The sequence below is a fragment of the Nelumbo lutea genome, chromosome 2 (assembly GCF_056320005.1).
Source record: "Nelumbo lutea isolate HS-2025 chromosome 2, American lotus-T2T, whole genome shotgun sequence".
Lineage (NCBI taxonomy): Eukaryota > Viridiplantae > Streptophyta > Magnoliopsida > Proteales > Nelumbonaceae > Nelumbo > Nelumbo lutea.
The window spans coordinates 84,364,395-84,383,915 of record NC_142685.1 but is presented as its reverse complement, the minus strand read 5'-3'; the positions used below and the strand labels follow the sequence as shown (position 1 = coordinate 84,383,915).

The window sequence follows — 19,521 nt, the reverse complement described above, 5'->3', positions numbered from 1 at the left end:
TTTTTCTATTTATAACTACAGTTTGCTACAAAACCATAGCTAAATGTACTAACCTATAACCACGGTTTTTTTTGTTAAAACCAAAGTTAAATACTCTAACCTATAGCTACAGTTTTTTGACAAACCATGGCTAAAAGATGCAATATATGCCCACAAATTTCTTGGAAAACCATAACTACTTGTCTTAATCTATAGAAAAAATTGTGGCTCTATTCCAAATAAAATAGCAAAATAATGACAATTAGGAATGCCACCTTAAAGCAACACCTATTTTATTCATACATCAAATAAAAATTATATAATAACTACTAGCAAATACTTATATTATTGTAATAATTCAATACATGCCACATATAATTTGAATACATCCATCGTTCTACAAAAAAAAATACATCCATTGTTTAAAATGTATTACAAATGTCAAATTTCCCTCCATACATATTAAAGTCTCCATGACTTTCAAAAAAATAGAGAAATTTTAAATATAAAAGAATTATCCATTGTCTTCAACTATGCTTTAACAGTCACTCGTTGCGTCTTTAACCTACAAAGAAAAACGAAAAAAAAAATAGAACAATGATTAGTTTGATCTAATTAAATATGTAATATACAATGAACAAATGTGAAGAAAGATAGGTAACAAAATCCAATATATTTTGTTTAATGCAAGATAAATTTTAAAATTCTAATTAAATGGGCTTGGTGCACTTATTGAGGGGATCTCTTAGCTTAATATATTTAATTTAAGTTGTGTTATAACTATAAATTACTTGGGCACTAGGCATTTTGAAACTATAAGGTAAAGTATTTCATTAAAATCAGAGAACCCCTTGAATTGCAAGGTCTGAATTAAACAAGATCAGCCCATCTGTGTCAAATGCAATTACAGATATTATTCTCATTGTTAATAGTAAAAGCATAACAGACTTGATAGTTTGGTGTTTGGAGCCAACTGCCCAACAAACCAATTGAGTCCTAGCTTATAGTATCTGAATTGTACAGTTTATTCCCAAGATTTTCTTATTATATGTAACAGTCAATAAGCTTGCTGGTATATTATAGTATCTATTGTTCTCATGGGTCCAGAGGTTGGTCAATAAGCTTGCTGACAACTTGGCTAGGGGGGAGGAGGGAGAGAAGAGGCTTAGACTGAGGTTCAGCCTTTCCCAAGTTAGTTGCTTTTGGTGTAAACTGTAGGCTTGGGAGGGGTGGGTCCTCTGTTTTTTCCTAGTGTAGGTGCTGTTAAAAGAAGGCCAAATGCCTTCAAGACTCTAGGCTCGTTTATAAGCACTGGAACTTAAGAAAGCACTAGGCTCATTTCCTAGTGTAGATGCTGTAAGAAGAAGGCTAAATGCCTTGAAGACTCTCTTTATTTTCAAAGCATCATGAAGCCCATTTCTTCAACAAACAAGCGATCGCCAAACTACTGCTTAGGCAGGATGTTTATTGACTCCAGCATCACCACCTAACAAAATTAAATACACCGCTCATGACCTTTGCCACAAATGCACCCATTAATCTCACAATACCCGAAATACCAGCACCTCATGTATAACCGATTCCGTCGATGGACTACATTCACCATTAAATTTCTCCCATTAAAATAATTAAGGTTAGTCAAAGGAAAGGAAATACTAAGAAGTAAGGACATGATCATTGTCGTCGTCAAAGAAATTCGAAACCTTAAGACATCAAAAAAGCATCATTTTTTTCTTCGAGAAATTCCCGTTTTCCTCAAGATTCCTTTCTTCCCTTGGAAGGGCTCTCATATATATTCTTAAATTACACATTGATATAATCAATCCAATCAAAGAAGGAAAAAATGAAGCTAAAAATAAAGAACACCGGCAAACAAAATAATCATTAATAACCAGATAAATAAGAAGGAATCAAAAAAATAAACAACCTGATCGTCCACGTCAGGAAAAATATCTCTGAGATGATTGAGCAAGGGCATGGAGGCCATCCCATAGCATACAATTCTTGCTCTGTTGTGTCTGTGCACATAAAGCAGTCCCCCATCGCAAATTGAATGAAACAAAAGCTACTGGCATTCTAGATTTTGAATCTTGGAGAATCATTTGAAGTTCCAATACCATCTGAAGCAAACAACATTGATAAAATCAACACCGAACAGAGATAGAACAATAAAACATAGTCAAGATATTGTAGATTTGAGAAGAAGAAGAAGAAGAAATTAGTCAAGCCTGTGTACATCGGGATCACTTGCAGTTCAGACTTCCTGTTCAAGTTTTTTGTTCGAGCCCTAAACTTTGAGTTGAAAATGAAACGGTGGAAAGCTCCTCCCCCCTTTACGTCTCTCTCTCTCTCTTTATGCGTGCGGCTGCGCGGGCGCGGGTATTTGAATTTTAGGGTATTTCAATTTTGGATCACCGCCATTTCCAAGTGTGGCCCGGGTAGGGTTAGGCATCTAAGTTTACATTAACATGGTTTTTGAACTGCCGTTGACCTGGATAGTCAGGCTGTTCAGCCCGGGAATTCTTCAAGCAACCGGTCCCGTTTTACCTCAAATTCGGTCCTTGGCTAAAAACCGTTGAATCGGTCAATACCTTGTTGACTTGGGTTGTCGAACCATCAACCCATATAATGGTTTTTGGCCATTTTTTATTTTAATTTTTTTAATTTTTGTTGTTAAAATGGGCCATCCATTCGAACTGGATAGTCAAACCGTCGACCCGAAAACCAATGACTAGAATAGTTCCATTTTCAGGTCGTTTTAAAACCATGCTAACTAATAATAAGCATTAATAAGATATATATTAACTAATAATTGTTAATTAATAATTGAATAACTATTTGTTAACATTAATCAATTAACTAATTATTTAACTATATAATTAAATAATAAAATATTAATAATTATTAATTAATAATTAAACAGTTAATAATTAATAATTAAATATACAATAATATAAAAGTTATTGATTAACATACCATTTAATTAATTTATTTACTAAATAATGATTAGGTAGGGATGGCAATTTCCCCCATTCCTACCAAGTACCCGACATCAAGCTAGGGATGGGGATTGCTTTGGGGAGGTGGGGACGGGGATGGGGATTAATAGGGATCTCCAATCAAGGTCGGGTTGGGATGTGGAATGAAGTCCCTACCCTGACCCCGACTATATATATTAAATAGTATTCATATTAAATATATATTATTTATATTATATGTTTAAAATATATTTAAAATATGACTTATATTTTAAATTTTTCTTTTATATTAATACATTTATTTTTCAAAAAATATTGTTGATTAAAAAATCCTAGGGATTTGGGGCCCCGTAGGGAACCCATCTTCGTTAGGGATCGAGGATGGAGGACAACTTTTATCTTCAATAGGGAACATGGTCGGTGATGGGGATTTATTTCAAAATCGAGGTTGGGGACAGGGAATATGATCCCTACCCTAAACCCACCTTGTTGCCATTCTTATGATTAGGGATACAAGCTAGGCTTAGTAGTAGGGGTGGAAACGATTGAGCTTTTCACAAGCTATCGAAGCTCAACTCGTGAAAAGCTTGATTCGACTCGATTAAAATTAAGCCTCAAGCCAAGCTCAATCCCAATATATAGGCTCGTTTGCTAATTGAGCTCAACTCATGAGACTCACCAATGATTTACATATATATATATATATATATATATATTGTATCATAATATTTTTATTTTTTATATATTTGATAATAAATGATTTTTATAATTCTTAAATATTTGTATGTAAAATAAAAAATAATTTTATATGTATGATTTTTATTTTTATAAGAAACTTAGCTCACATTCGAGATCAAATATAAGAGCTTTTGAGTCGAGCCGAATTTGAGCCCAAATCTCTACCTTTAATATATAAATTTTATATAAATATATTTAGAAGTGTAAAAATATATTCCATATATTGTATAATATATGAATCTATATGGTAAATTTGTTATGTTATATTTATATTAATTTATTATATATAAATGTTGAAAATAAATATTTTTTATTTTTTTGATATTCCATTGAATGCTTTCAGAGCCTTTTATGCATGGTTTTCAAAACCGGACCGGACGGTTGGACCCACTTATATTAGTATTTATAAACTAATATAAATACTAATATATATATATATTGCCTCAAGGGGCTACACAACGGGAGGTACCATATCCCCCAACCCTAGTGGCAACAGAATTTGATCATAGGTCTTTGCTACAATGACTAGAGATCCTACCAACTAAGCCCCATCAAACCAATAATCAAATAAATCAAACTAAAATTGCTTATTTAGTTTGGTTTGATTTGGTTTTCGTTTCAGTAACCAAATTTGAGTACCCCTATCTTTCATTGCTTGTGACATGACATTTGCTTTTTGAGATGAAAAATGAAACACCAAATATTCCATGACCCATCCCTTTGGTTGTAGTGTGTTTGTTGTCTCTATGTCATTAGTGAATAAAGGTCAATGGGGATGGTTGGTCATCAGTATTATAGATTGAAAATTAGATTTTGGTCACTGTGACCTGAATAAGATAATGTTGCAACACAAAAATGTTTCACTAAGAGGGGAGAATAGAAGAAATCTGACTATTGGGTCGAGTTTGAATCAGTTAAGGACTAGGTGGAACCAGTTCCAAACAGATAATAATTGGGACAATATATTCAAAACCAGAGTCAACTCATTGGTTCCTATTCCTATAACCATAACCAACCTAATCAGTTCATGAACATTGGGTTCGTTGGGTCGAACCTAACCCATTGAATGCCCTATTTCTATGTAATATAAAATAACATATATAGTATCTATAATATACATATAGTTAAATATATGTGGGTCAAGTTAAGTCCAAGGCGGGTTTAAAGTATTAGGCCTATGCCCAACCCTAAAATTTGGGACTCTAATGAAGGCCCGAGCCTCTGCTAGGGCTTAAACACAAAATCTAGGTACAAGAGTGAAAATTTCCAACTTGCTAAAATGATCACCCTTGTTTTATGGCAAAAATAGCAGGGTAAGGTGCCTTCAGTACTTTAAAACACATAGGTAGGGGCCCTATTATCACAATAACATCCAAGGCAGAAGAAATAATGCACCGATCCCTCCTCCTTTTTCCTGCACCAAAGAGGAGGTACTCATGATCATGAACAAGCTCATGGAAGATCATGTCATCAACCTACCGCCACCACCAGCAGGGATTGACCCAGAGAAGGAGAGACACGGAGGAAGGTGGTGTAATTTCCACCCATCATCGCACCATAACCTCATGGACTATTTTTCACTAAGGTGACTATATGTACAAAAGGTAAAACTTGACGATTTCGTGAAGAGGAAACCAGCGCAAGTAGAGACAAACCCCATCCATGTGCACACCTAGGAAGGAAGTATCAACGTAGTTGAAGTATCGGGGCAAGACCACCTAGATATGTTGATCCAAAGATTTGAACAAATCCCGGAACAACAATTTTTTAGTAAGCAGGGAGACAACGCCTCGACTAGGAGGCTTTTCATCAGGGCACTGGTAGAGATGTTTAGAAGGCTTTTGGAGCCCCGCCGGTCTGATAGAACAAATGTGGAATTCACCTAGGATGACATGCTAGCCACTGACCCCTACCACAATCGGCCCTTATACATCACAACAAGGAAAGGGGGCTTTGAGATGAGGTGATCCATGGTTGATTTGTGAAGCTCCGTGAACCTGATATCCATCCACACCTTGAAGTTGATGAGCATCCAAAAGGAGACAGTCAAGGGGTTACCCATGGAAGTGATGGACTTCAACGGTAACACATCTATCACGAAAGGATCCTTTGAGCTACCAGTTGCGATAGGGCTATTCACCACCACCCAAGATTTCCAGGTGATCTCAGGGAGGACTATATACCATGCCCTGCTAGGACGACCGTTGATACACAGGTTGGCCTTAGTCCCTTCGACATACCACCAATGCATTAAGGCAAAACACAAGGGACATGTGGTGAGGATCCTGGTGACTCATGTACCTTTTGATAAATTAGAGGCTCACTTATAGGATGTGATCTACTACACCGAATTGGCTGATGAGGGTGAGACCAGGGTAGCCAAGGTAGAGGGTGTGCAGTTGCCAAACCCCACGAATGAACCCCCTGCTGCACCAAAGAGGAAGAAGAGGACGAGATGCATACGAGTGACTAGTGATGAAGGGAAGAGCTACTACACCAACGTAGAGGAGTATGAGGATGATGAAGCGCCAACAACTAAGAAAGCCATCCTAAAGGTATGACTTTACGATTAATGTTTGATCACATATCATGAAACAATCACTATAAGCTATACTGTTAAGATTAAGATAACCAATATGCTTAAGATTTTCCATACATACATTATCAAAAATTTTGTTGTACTACAATCATCAAGTTCAAGTTAATCACTGTACATGCATCTTTTATTGAAGTCAAAATTTCCATGTACTCATCGCTTGAACCAAAATATCATTGTGCATAAATGTTCATATAGCTCCATCATTATACGCATGCACCCAGAATGGAAATGGTTATTGCACTTTCCAATATAAATATATCCATGCACTCATATTGAGTGACGTTTCAACCAGAACTATTTCGCCAGAAGGAGGAGACGTAGAATACTATGATGATGTCTACACACCTCCCAAACATATGCAAGATTCCATCGATACGATGGAAGAACCACCAAAAGAAATAAACATGGCCACGGAAGGAGCAGAGAAAAGACCATTATACATCTCAGCCAAGCTAGGAATTGAGGAGAAACAGAAGTTACTTGACCTACTGAAAGGTAAAAGAAGCCTTTCCTCATTGAAAATAGTAGGATTTTGTTAAAAGTAAAACTGATATGTGTTTTCTTTCACAGAATTCTAGGATGTCTTCGCTTGGTTGTATGACCAGATGCCAGGCTTGGACTTGGTCCTTGTCAAACATTCATTGTGCATAGATCCAAAATTCAAACCAATGAAACAACCACATAGGATCTTCAAGTCGAAAATAGCACTGAAAATCAAAGAAGAGGTCGAACGACTTCTAAAAGTAAGATTCATCAAGCCCATCGCACACCCGCAGTGGTTAGCTAATGTGGTTCTAGTTAAAAAGAAAAATGGACAACTTAGGTTAGTATTTGAACTTCAAGAACACAATTAGCTTTTGGTTATCAGAATAAAATTAGTGCACTAACTTCTCCCACCCCTACCTTAGGTGTTGCGTCAACTTTAGAGGTTTGAATAAAGCCCGCCCTAAAGATGAGTTCCCTTTACTAAACATGGATATCCTAATAGACTCGGTGATGGGAAACCAACTGTTCTCTTTCTTAGATGCCTACAATAGCTATAACCAGATTTTCATGGACCTTATAGATGCACTACATACAACATTCCAAATGTCAATAGGGAATTTTTATCACAAGATGATGCCCTTTGGCCTGAAGAATAACAGAGCCACTTACCAAAGGGCAATGGCAAATGTTTTCCATGATATGATGCACAAAGAGATAGAGTGCTATGTAGATGACATACTAACACTGTGATCAGCCTAGCAGACCGGCAAATATACTTCTTCCTAACTCATACATATAACATAGGCGATAATCATAGCAAATTAAAAAGCATATGCATGTACAAAAGGATCTTTTCAATCAAATTTCATACCATTTTACTAAATACAAAATATAGAACTTCATTCTCTGGACCACTCTTCCCTTACACGGGTAATCTCTTTTAAACTCTATCGCTCTAGCTTCTTGTCCTCTACCTCATATTGCCAAACTATCTTTTGCTGCCGAGTGCATTTGTCAAATAGAGCATTTAGTTTCTCCTTAGATTGGCCTGAACAACCTTGTGGTGCTGGCATAGTTCTTTTGAAGCTTGTGCAGTCGACGATCGGGACTCCTTGTAGCCAACCTTCTAGAAAATGTGAGCCAATCAGACCACCCTTTCCTCAACCCGGTCCATTTTGAAACCCATCGCAGCAAACAATGAACATGTCTTGAGCTAGCTGGCAAAACCCGACCACGAGAGCTCTTCTATAGCTTGACCCATAATTCAGTTCATCCGCAATTGTGTTCAAGGAAGATTTCGCCATAGAGTCAGAAACCACGTACTTCTCATTCCTATGTAGGCCCTAAATGGCGACGGGTTGGATAACGGAGTAACCCAGTGGGAGAAGTTCATGGCGTTGATAGTAGTTTTCAAGTTCCCGATGGACGTATGCTAACTCCTCCGCAAATGACATGGGCTCTGATAGCAACAGGACCTCAATTGCTATAGATTCAGATGTAGGCCGGACCTCGGGAGGCACATATGGTTCAAAGGAAGCTTCAGGGGGGATGAGAACTTCGTTAATCAATTGAGCACAGAGCTGCCTAAGCAGCCTGTCAAAAGATAGGGGGCTGAATCACAAAAAAATTAAAAGTTAGCCCAAAACAAACACTCCTGATTCCCATCCAAAGATATTACTAAGTCGAATGCCAGAATACTTATTGACAAGTTCACACTTATCAATAAGTAGGGGGCTAATAACATATCTAAATTAAAATTTTCTACAAACAAAATCCGTAGAGCATTCCATCAAAAACAGGAGCGATCAACAGATCTAATGCGAAAGGATCAAGGTACCACAACACCTACAATCCCATTCCTCATCGTTCCATCACAAAACCTCAAAAGTAGGGGGGCTAATGTAGGTACATAGTGGTCACTCAGATCATCAGAATATAGAGGGTGTCAAACCAATACTACACGAATGGCTACGATAAATCATAACCCATTGCACGTCTATGATAAGTTCAGAATTCATTGCACATCTGCGATAAACTCATACCCGAAACAGGTTGTGATGAACTTTGGCCCATACGGATTTGCGATGAGCTTTGGACACACGTGGACTCGCGATGTGCTTTGGACACACGTAGATTCACGATGAGCTTCAGGCCCGCGTGAATTTGTGGTGAGTTTAAAGCTATCGCAGAACCATGACAAGCGCATAATCACCGCAGGCCGAGAACAAATTATAGACACACGTAAGTTGTTAAATAACGTGCATGACGGGACACCCTGTGGGCCTAATACGGGCCCACAAGCTAAATAATAACGTCACCCATGCTACATCGGTTTAAAAGGGTCACAAAAGGAAGTAGTACACGTGTATTATGAGAATCCCCAGACGAAAGGAAAATTCATCATTGAGATATTTCATAAGACACACGGCGAAACCCTAGCAGTGCTCTCTGACAACTGACAACGAATCCGAAATCCCTTTCCTAATGGGAATCAAACGCTTTCGGCTCAACCCTTTCGGGACCTCAGGATTTCTCCCTATAAATAGGGATCCATATCATAACGAAATCACCATTCTATCATCTCATTTGCCCTTAGCCTTTAGCCTACCTCTTGCACTTGATCTTCCTTTGTCCTTCAATGAAGCCCCTGTGCATAGCCTAACCACCACACTCACATTGATATTTAGAACCTTGCTGAGGGTATTTTAAAGAACAGGTGTCAAAAAATTTCTAAGTGCTCATTTAACGTGATTACAACATTGTGTTTACCTGATCCAAACTGATTTCATCCATGAACAGGTTGCTTGTGGTCAACTTTGAGTTCAGTACCACACTGATCACCCTGCTGATATCCACACCAAGTCCCTTCTGGGTCCACGATTCATCATACTATGGGACAAGTTGAATGTGAAGCCTTCCCCTTCAACTTACAGGGGGATGTTATTTGCCAACCCACCCGATAGATAATATCGGTGTTCGAGATTATTTGAAACAATATCCAACTGTTGTATTTTGTCTTGATCTTTCCTGTTTCTTGGTTGTATATCCTTCAGCTTTCCTCTCATTGTATGATTCTAACTGTGTATGTATCTCATGGTATACGATCAATGAATCAAGTCATTCGCTCTTAATAAATTTTATTCTTTACCTTTCAAAAAATGAATCAAATCATTCAATTCTTCTCTTTAGGGAACCACCTTATTAACGAGACCAGATAACCAGTTCACACAGATATGCTGCATGCGTTCATGTCGGTGTGAAATGGAGGTGTTAATATAACCAAATGATGCTGGGTCCATTGAGACAGGCATGTAGAGAATGTAATTTATACAATTCAAACCCCTGGGTTCAATCCGTTTATCGATCATTTTGCATTGTAAAAGGATGTGGACCTAACGCCAAACCAAGGTTTTTAAAACTGGATTGGACAGGGAATTGTTCAGGGTCTGGTTTCGGGTCGAACGGTCTGACCCTTTGGGCCGAATGGATGGCCTGCTCTGATAAAAAATAAAAAATAAATAAACATTTTAAAATAGCCAAAAAATGGCTAAAAACCATTCCTGGGTCGAACAGTCTGATGGTTTGACCATCCAAATTAATGGTTCCTGATCAAATCAACGGGTTTTAATCAAACAGTAGTTTTGAGATAAAATAGAGACTGGTTCCTGATTTTTCCGGTCCGACCATTCGATTCGGTCTGATTTTGAAAATATTGCGCCAAACAATCAAATACCCATTGATTACCCCCAGAATATACTTCTTTATATAATCTAATTATGAACTCGCTTTCACATGAGCATCTACAGAGAGAGAGAAAACAATGAGGCCATCTTGGGTGGAAACTGGAAAAGCAAAACTAAATTGCTCTCTTTTCATCTCCTTTATGTACACAACAATCAATATATATTCTAATGCTTTGCAGAGACTGAGCAAGCTTGTCTTTCCTAGGTATAAAGAAGAAGATGTTCCTCTCTAAAGCATATTTTGTCTTCCATTCTCCCATTATTCTAGAGTCTCTTTTCTCCTTTATCTTTTCCAACATAACTTTACTTCTTCTACCCAGCTCTCTTTCATATCCTCAAGCATCTAAAGCACACTTTTGGGTAGTAAAATAAAGATGCTTTTGAATTAATATACTAGAAATTTCAGAGCATGTTTCTCTGTCATGGTTTTACTTTTTGATCCTATTAATCTAAGATACTTCTCCCCAACTGACACAGTACCCAGAGAGATGCCATGACAAGTAATGATACAAAAGTCCAAAATGAAAACCCTTTATTTCTCTATACATTAGGAGGTAAAAGTAGTTTTTTTTTATAGGTAGATAAAAGTAGGTTGGATCCTTGCATGTGAGGCTTCATGATTCTGCTTGTAAGAGGAGGTGGGTTTAGGTCCCTTTTAAATAATTCTAATTATCCGGAAAACAAATTGGGCTTAGATCTTTTGATCCTTGTTTACTTGAGCATGCTCAGTTTTAGCGTCCTCCATCTCCATTGTAAGACGAATCTAAAGGCTAAACCTTTTTAATAGATTTTACCCTTTGGGTCACGTTAGGATGTGTTTGGTTTGAGGGAAGATCTTGGTGGAATGCATGGGGATTAAGGCTATGTTTGGTTTGAAGGAAAAAGTAGGGAAAGGAAGGGAAAAGAAGGGAAACCCTTACAAATCTTGTATTGGTTTTCCTGCATTTCCCTTCCTTTCCCTATTCTTTCCTTCAAACCAAACATAGCGTAAAGGATGGGATAGGATGAGAAATGGAAAGTTGGTGGAAATTTTCCACATTCTATTGTTTTGTTGAAGAAGGGAAAATAATGAGAAAATCAATCCTAATAACAATTATTAATTAATAAAGTAATTAGTAATATTTTTATTTTTTATATTTTACTATTAATTAATCATTAATTATTAATATGTTATGAATTAATTTTATAATTAATTAATATTGAGAATTGGATAACTAATTATTAATTAAAATTAATGTTTTATTTGCATTATTAATTGCTTTTAATTATTTAACTTTTTTATTATTTAATTACTTACTTAACTGATTATTAACTTTTTTGTTGTTAACTGTAATTAATTAATAATATTTTTGTGATTTAGTATTTTATTATTGATTATTAATTTTATACTAAATAATAATTTCAACATTATAATTTTTATTAGTTCATATTGTACTATTAATATTTTGTTTTATCTATATTTATCATGTAATTAATAATCTTAGTACTTTATTCTAAAATATATTAGCAAATTTTTTTAATTGATTAATAGTTTTTAGTAATTATTACTTTAATTTATATATTAATTAGTTTTAATTATATGTTTTTAAATAAAATAATGATTTATTAATGGGTCATGGGTATAATAGTAACTCTTCGAAATACTACAAGGTATATGTTTTTTTTTTTTTTTTGTTAAACAAGTTTCCCCCTCCATTCTTAGTTGTTTCCCACCAAAAAAATAGGATTCTACATCCCAATAATTGGGATCTATAACCCCACTTTTTCCCATATATTCCACCTCATGACATTCCACAAACCAAACATAAAAAGGGAAGAATATTCCATATTTTTCCTTCCCATCCCACAAACTAAGCAAAGTTGATCATAGCAATCGAGAATAGTGTTGCAAGTTGACAAGAAATGCAAATATTTATAATCTAATTATCCTTTGTGAGAAAACAAAGGAAATAATGGAATTGATAATGACTTATGAAGCTCAAAATCTAGCATTGGTTTGCATGGCCTTGACCTTATTAACCACCTCATGCACAACATGTTCTAGTGCGACACCGTCACAATTAATAGTTCGCTGTCCATATTGACAATTTATTCTGTAAAATAATATTTATTAGATTGATGGGCTGATTTCTAATCATTGGATTTGTGAGCCTTTGATATAAACTTTATGAGCAAGCCCATGGGGCCCATGAATGAAAGAAGAAAGAAAAATAATATTATGATACAACATAGGTACATGATACAATAGTTACCATTTTTCAGATGTAGATTAGAGTAGCAAAACATAGGGCTAGGAAGCTAATCTATATAGTCCATGTCATCATGTATTTTCTTTCTCCTTAACTCTCTCTCTTTTCCCCTTCTCACCCCTATCATTATGCCAAATTAGCAGCTTCTCTCTCCATTTCTCTCTTCCCATTGGACGTAGACTCCTCTCTTATGAGTTTGTTTTCTTCCCCTGGCTCCTCCTATAATATCACTCGTATGATTTTATTGGATTCTTTTATAATATAGTTTCCATGTTTTTGTTTCTTTCTTGGTTAGAAACTATTTTTGAATGCCTACATTTGTTTCCTATATTTTCCTTATCATTCTTTTATGCTTCCCAAATTTTCTTATCATTCAGTAAACATCTATTACATCTCCTCCATATTCCTCTCTCTTCTCTTTGTTCTGTTTCGCCATATTCTTAAGAGGAGAGATCAAACTGCACCTAAGATCACCCCTCCATTGGATTTCACTTATCTCAAACAAGGTATGGTCTATCTCTTGCATTTTTTCTCTATTAACTACATTACCTAGATGTGTTTTAATGCTTCCTAAGTTCTAACTTTTATTGTTTCTAAGTTCTAAACTATTTGCAGGTTCCTTTTTGGAGAGAGCTAAGTTGAAGCAACGATATCCAAGTTCAAGTCCTTTAACCTTGGTAAGGTTTCCTTCTTGGAAATTTGTGTTACATCAGATTTTCCATTCTTTTGTGTTCTTTTGATGTGTTGGTTTTCTTTATGCTATTTTCCAATATTTAATGCCTATTTTAATTTAATGTATTATTTGAAATTTAATTAATAATTTTTAGTAATTTAATAAATATTATTGATTAATATAACAATAAATCATTGTTATTTTCATGGGCTGGATTTAATAAGAAGTTTCCAATAATTATTGGATGATTAACTTATTGTTATTTAATAGTAAGTTATTGTTAATTTCTTTTTGTTATTTAACAGTATATTTTCAGTAATTATCATTATTTTCATTATGCCGTTTTCTATAATTTAATTTAATTTTTAAAATAAAATTTTAATGATTAATTGCTTATATTATTCTAATTTTTATATTTAATTTAATGGATTTTCGGGAATTTAATTATTTATTAGTAGTAATTTACTTTGTTTTATGTAATATTTATTAAATTTTAATTTGTAATTTAGGTGTTAAAATATTATTAATTTCTTTTAGTTATTTAATAGTAAATTTATAGTAATTACTTTTTTTTTTAAATCTAGTTTAATGTATGTTTTCGAAATATTTTAATTTTCTGTATATAATGTTTATTAAATTGTTGTAATTTAGACATTAAATTATTGTTAATTTATTTTGTAATTTAATAGTAAAATTTTTAGTAATTATTTATGTTTGTTATGCTTCTATAATTTAATTATTGATTTGATGTAATTTAATCTAATGTATCTTAAGGAAATTATTGATTAATATTTATTAGAGATTAGACTATTTACCTAAATTTAAGCATTGGACTTTTAGCTCTATTAACCTTTGTACTTTGTGAAAAGGCCACTTTTGCCATTTTATAATCCAAGGGGCTAATTTAGATTTCAAACTAATTTAGAAAGGCCACTATTAGCCTAAAAATGCATGGTGTTAGTGATACCGTTCACAATTCGCTAAATGATAAATAAAATAATAGGAAATGCTGACATGATAATCTCAAAAAAATAAAAAAAAATGCAAGTGAATCCCATTGGATATAATAAAGACTATTTAATGTATAATTAATAAATATTGAAAACAATATATAAATGGGTCCTACTTGAAAATTTTCTCAAATAAGAGAGAAATAATAGGTGATTCCACATGAAAATTTCTCTTTCAAGAAAATATTAATAGGTGAATTTCACTCCAAAACCCTCCTATTTTCAGTCACCATTGAAACCAATCGAACAATGATCCGTGCTAGAAACACCTTTCTAGGTTTCTTTCTTTTCCCACTGTTATTCATTTCTGCCTTTGCAATCTCATCCTTTCTAATCTCTAATGATTCTTCGGTCTACAAACAGCAAACTCCTACCCAAGTTCAGTCTACCGAGTGGCTTCCTGCCTGGGTCGGTTAAAGACTTTTCTCTCACCAACAACCGAAGGTTCGTTGTTGAATTGGATAAACCCTATTACGTCCGGTTTGACTACTTGTTTTCTCTTTTTGGCTTGACTATCGTTGGTCGATTATATATACTTTCAGGTGGGGTTTATCAACAAGAAGCTTGACGTTGACCAGTTTCAAACGGTGCATTCTTGCCAAGACAGGATTTCGTGCAAAGGAGTATCTTTGGGTCATATTCATGATAGGAAATGGATAATTATTGGGTCATATCTTAGTATTTGTCAATTTCAAATATATATATTTATTTATGTATTGGGTTGATAATAAGTATGGGTCAATGAGAATGTTTTGTAAGTTGGGAGATAGACTCCTATTTGGAGTGGGATTCTAAGTGTGGTAAGATTGGATTGAGATTAGTTTGATGGGGAAATAATCTCAATTAGTAATAAGAATTGTTAGAGTCCTGGTCATCTCTAGATGGAGATTTTAGACCCATCACTGTTGAACTCAAGATCCAGAGAGACTAGTAAACTCAAAGAACTGATAAAAAAAGAAACACAGTACAAGCATTCAACAACAATGGCTGGAACACAGAGCAGAATTCAAAAGAATATGAACTTTTGGATCTGATTTCTTATTTTGTTTTACTGTTCGTTGATTGAATGAGTTTTATAACTTGCAATTGGTATCAGAGCCATTATCATCAGTTGATGAACGGCTTGATCAGAATTTTATTGCGTCTTAATTTTAACAAAATTTCGATTTGTCTCTTGTTGATATGTCTGAACAAGACTTTTAATTGATTCGTCTTTATTAGATTTGACGGTTTGTCTTGAAAGTTGTCGGTAATCGCTTGAACATCCGTCATTTAAATTGGTAAAGACTAGTTTACAGCCAGTTGGATTTTCGATCAATTAATCTTCCTTGTCATCTATAGACTTTATAACTAATGGGTATGATTAATGACTGCCGCTCTTAGTTTTTTAACCATTGGTTTGTATTGGCTTTGTTGTGAAGGGGTTTTTTTCTCATCAAAGCAAAAGGTTTAAAAATTAATAATAAATAAAAGAAAAAGGGGGCAAAATATTTTAACTTGCCGCTGTGAATTGCATCAAAATATTTTGAAAAGGCAAAGATAATTTAAGTATTCAAAATCCTTTTCAAAAGCTATAGATAACGCCCTTGAATTTTGTTAGTCTATTCAGCATTTCTAACAAGACTAAACCTTGTTATTTTGACCCGATTTAGACCCAACTACTTCTATTTCCATCTTAGTTATCTGAATTCTTGTGTAAACCCAAATTGATTTATCTGAAATATTATTGGTTCCTTTTATTTCTCTCTTTAGTATTAAATTTTATCTCCTTAAGTTTAAGATGAATTATTTGATGCATTTGTTAATATTGTATGTCAGTTTTATATGATTAGAGGGAAGGTATACGTTTAAAATTCATCGTTGATTGAAACTTGGGGACATTTAATAAATGGATGGTGCCAAAGTGCTTGAAGTTTATGACATGATAACCAAGCGTTTAATCCCTTATTTGTTATTTTAAGAACCTTGAAATAGGTTGTCATTACCATTCTTTCCTTATTCTTGTTATGGTTAGCCCAAAGGCGACACTTAGCATTGTGATAAAGATGGAATGAGACAAGGGAGGAAAGTACATGGTGTTTAAGTGAACTTCTTAAGCTCAAAGGAGTAAGAGGAGATCATATACATGAAAGAATGGTAGGATCCATCGTATGGATGCCAAAAAGGTTGCGGAATGGGTGGGCGAATTTCAAAAAAAATTTCCTACCTTCTTCCAACTGGGAATCATATTCCCTAAATTTAGAATACAATATCCAATGATCCTACTTGAACCATAATCGAACCAGATCTGAACCAAAAGACAAGGGAGGAATTATACCTGATCCAGAGAAGTAGTATCTCCCAAAGTTGGTGTTCACACCCAAAGAGGACACCAAGATCCGCTCCTATTGAAGATGACACAACAACATGTGGAACGGAACCAACAGAATGCGTCCCACACACTGAATCCTTCAAAAGAATCCTCTGGAAACACTGAGCATTGAATCTTTTCAGTTCTTTGATATCAAGAACTGATTTCTTTTCTTCAAAAGATCGAATCTTTTCAGAGAATGGCGGTAGCTGGAGGAGAATTCCTGAGATGAAGATGGCGAAGAATGCTTCTCTTCTCTCTGGAGTGTGTATGAGATCCTATCTCAATTCGTAGGATTTTCTTGCTCAAAAACCCTAGGTTCGAATTCTGTTGTCTCTCTCTTAGGGTTTCTCCCCTTTTCTTCTTGATTAAGAAATCTCCTAATTAGGAGTTATCCCAATCCAAATCAGCATCTGGATTGGGGATGATCTTAATCATATCTGCAAATTAGGTTAAATAACTATTGATCTTATCAGGAGATTACGATATTCAAATATGATTTGAATTTGGTCTCTTAGAGTGGATTAGGTTAAATGCCCAATCCTTTTGCTAACCTTAATCTCAGATCCGCCCCTTAAGTGGGTGATCATATCAGCCTAGTTCGAAATGGGCTTTTGGCCCATTAAATAATCAGTACTTAATTAGTTTCCAATCTGCTGCCCAGTTGGGCTTCTTTGTATGGCATGGAACCCCTGAGCTCATCATATGGACCCTATGGGCCCAACACTTACATTAAGTGATCCCTGGGCCAAACCATTTTATAAAAACCCATGGACTATGGGCAGATGCAAGATTAGCACATCAGGTATTATCCTAAATGGCCTTACACTTAACCTCTCAACCCATAATGATCAAGCACTGCCCGACAAGAGAGGACCTCTCCCTCGGCTGCAAGGAACAGTGCTGCACTCTCCACTCACATGGATCATGGGAATTAAAACCATTTGCAAACATTTTGAAACCGTATATATATCAAATATAAATTTTGCAAAACAAAATTCCAACGATTGAAATCAGCTGTTGGCAGTTTGGTTTCCATCAGAGAGAGTGCATTCCCGATCATTACCTTTGTCCGACAAAGGGGTTGTTCCTGTCACTATGATCACCCACTTAGACTGCCCCAACATGTCCAGGTTTTGACCCCCGCTAAGGATCTTACTGATTGGCATATCAAAGACAGACCGATCCGACACCTAGTGAAGTATCATAATTGAGTCTAGGGGTCAGGTGTAACTTTCCAGTTTTGCCCATCTATCTCCAAGGTCCAAGGCAATACTGGAAATCTGGTCCGGTTCAAGGATTCAAGCAATCCCACACTGCATGTGCCTTGGGTCTTACCCTGGTGGCCGAGACAGGCCATCCCAACACTTGGCGGCACACCAGTATTAGCCTTGGCTGGATAAATCTCCCCAGACTTATCCAATGGCTATGAACATTTGAAACTAACACAAGTCTCAATAAGTGTACAGTTTTAGGGTCTTACACAGAATCAAACCAAACAACATGAATCAAACATGCACTTTATTTATTTACATTAAATGTCAAAAGTACATCAAATCAGATTGAAGCTAAGGGCATACAAAACTGTCTAACAATACATTCATATATGGAACTTGCTTTGTTTGAGCAATGTTTATTCATTGAAAATGATGATGTGGCTATTTATCTTAGCCCAAAGGAGGGGATAGATAAGTCATAAACATTTAGGGCGATATACTATCTCTATGTCAGTCATTAGACATTCCCTTTTGTATGTGATTAGATGTGATGCATGATGTATGGACCTTAGATATAAATATACTCCCTTGACATCATGATTGCTTAGTTTTTTTTGAAATAATGATTAGTTTGATAGTTTAAAATTGCAGTTGATGTGAACACCTTTGCTGGACCTAATCAGTCTTACCCTATTGATCTTCTCACAAATAATAACTATAAGAGATGGAGAGGCCAATTGGAATCCTACTTAGGAATTCGAGAAATAAGAATTTTGTCTCACCCAACTTGAGCCATTTGAGCCTGTTCCCAATGCTTCTAAGACACTTAGAACAAGATACACCACTTGGCACAAAGCAAATAAACTAGTACTCTGGATAGTTCAGAACACTATCTCTGAACCTCTTAGACCCGGGATTCTCATTTTGAGCACTACCAAAGATACACTTGACAACATAGAGGTATGGTTTGCTAGATCAACTAAAGCCCTCACAATGAGCTTGTTCACACAATTCTTCACTATTAGTTTTGAGCCTAGAATGAATATTAGAGAGTTCATCTCTACGATCTCAGAAATTGTTTACCAACTTAGTGATTTGAAGATGAAATTAAGTGATGAATTTTTGGTGTATGCTGTCATGTCAAAGTTACCAAAATCCTTTGATACTTTTGTGGTGAATTTTAATACAAGTGCAGCAAAATGGATCGTCAATGAGATGATAAATCAATGTGTTCTAGAAGAAGAAAGGCAGAAAAGACAGAAAATAGAATCTGCTCATTTTACCTCCTTGGGTCCTAAAAAGAGCCCTTCAAGAAAGGTCCAAAGAAGGACAATGAGGGAAAGAAGAAATATAAGAAGGGTAAAAAAGTGTCACCAACCAAACAACCTGAACCGAATCCGACTATAATTGAACCAGCCACCAGTGTGGATAAGGTGATATGTTACTATTGCAAAATGCCTGGAAATTTCATAAGCGATTGTCAAAAGTTGAAACAGAAG

The 19,521-nt window shown here is 35.4% G+C and overlaps 1 long non-coding RNA gene across 1 annotated transcript; it reads right to left on the bottom strand.

The window, feature by feature from the left end:
* Positions 1-255: 255 nt before the first annotated feature.
* LOC148871672 (uncharacterized) lies at positions 256-2,350 on the bottom strand. Its single transcript, XR_016107714.1, has 3 exons — positions 2,216-2,350; positions 1,907-2,099; positions 256-544 (listed from the first exon to the last, which is right to left on the bottom strand). It is a non-coding gene; the product is annotated as an uncharacterized LOC148871672 (long non-coding RNA).
* Between the last annotated feature and the right edge of the window lie 17,171 nt (positions 2,351-19,521).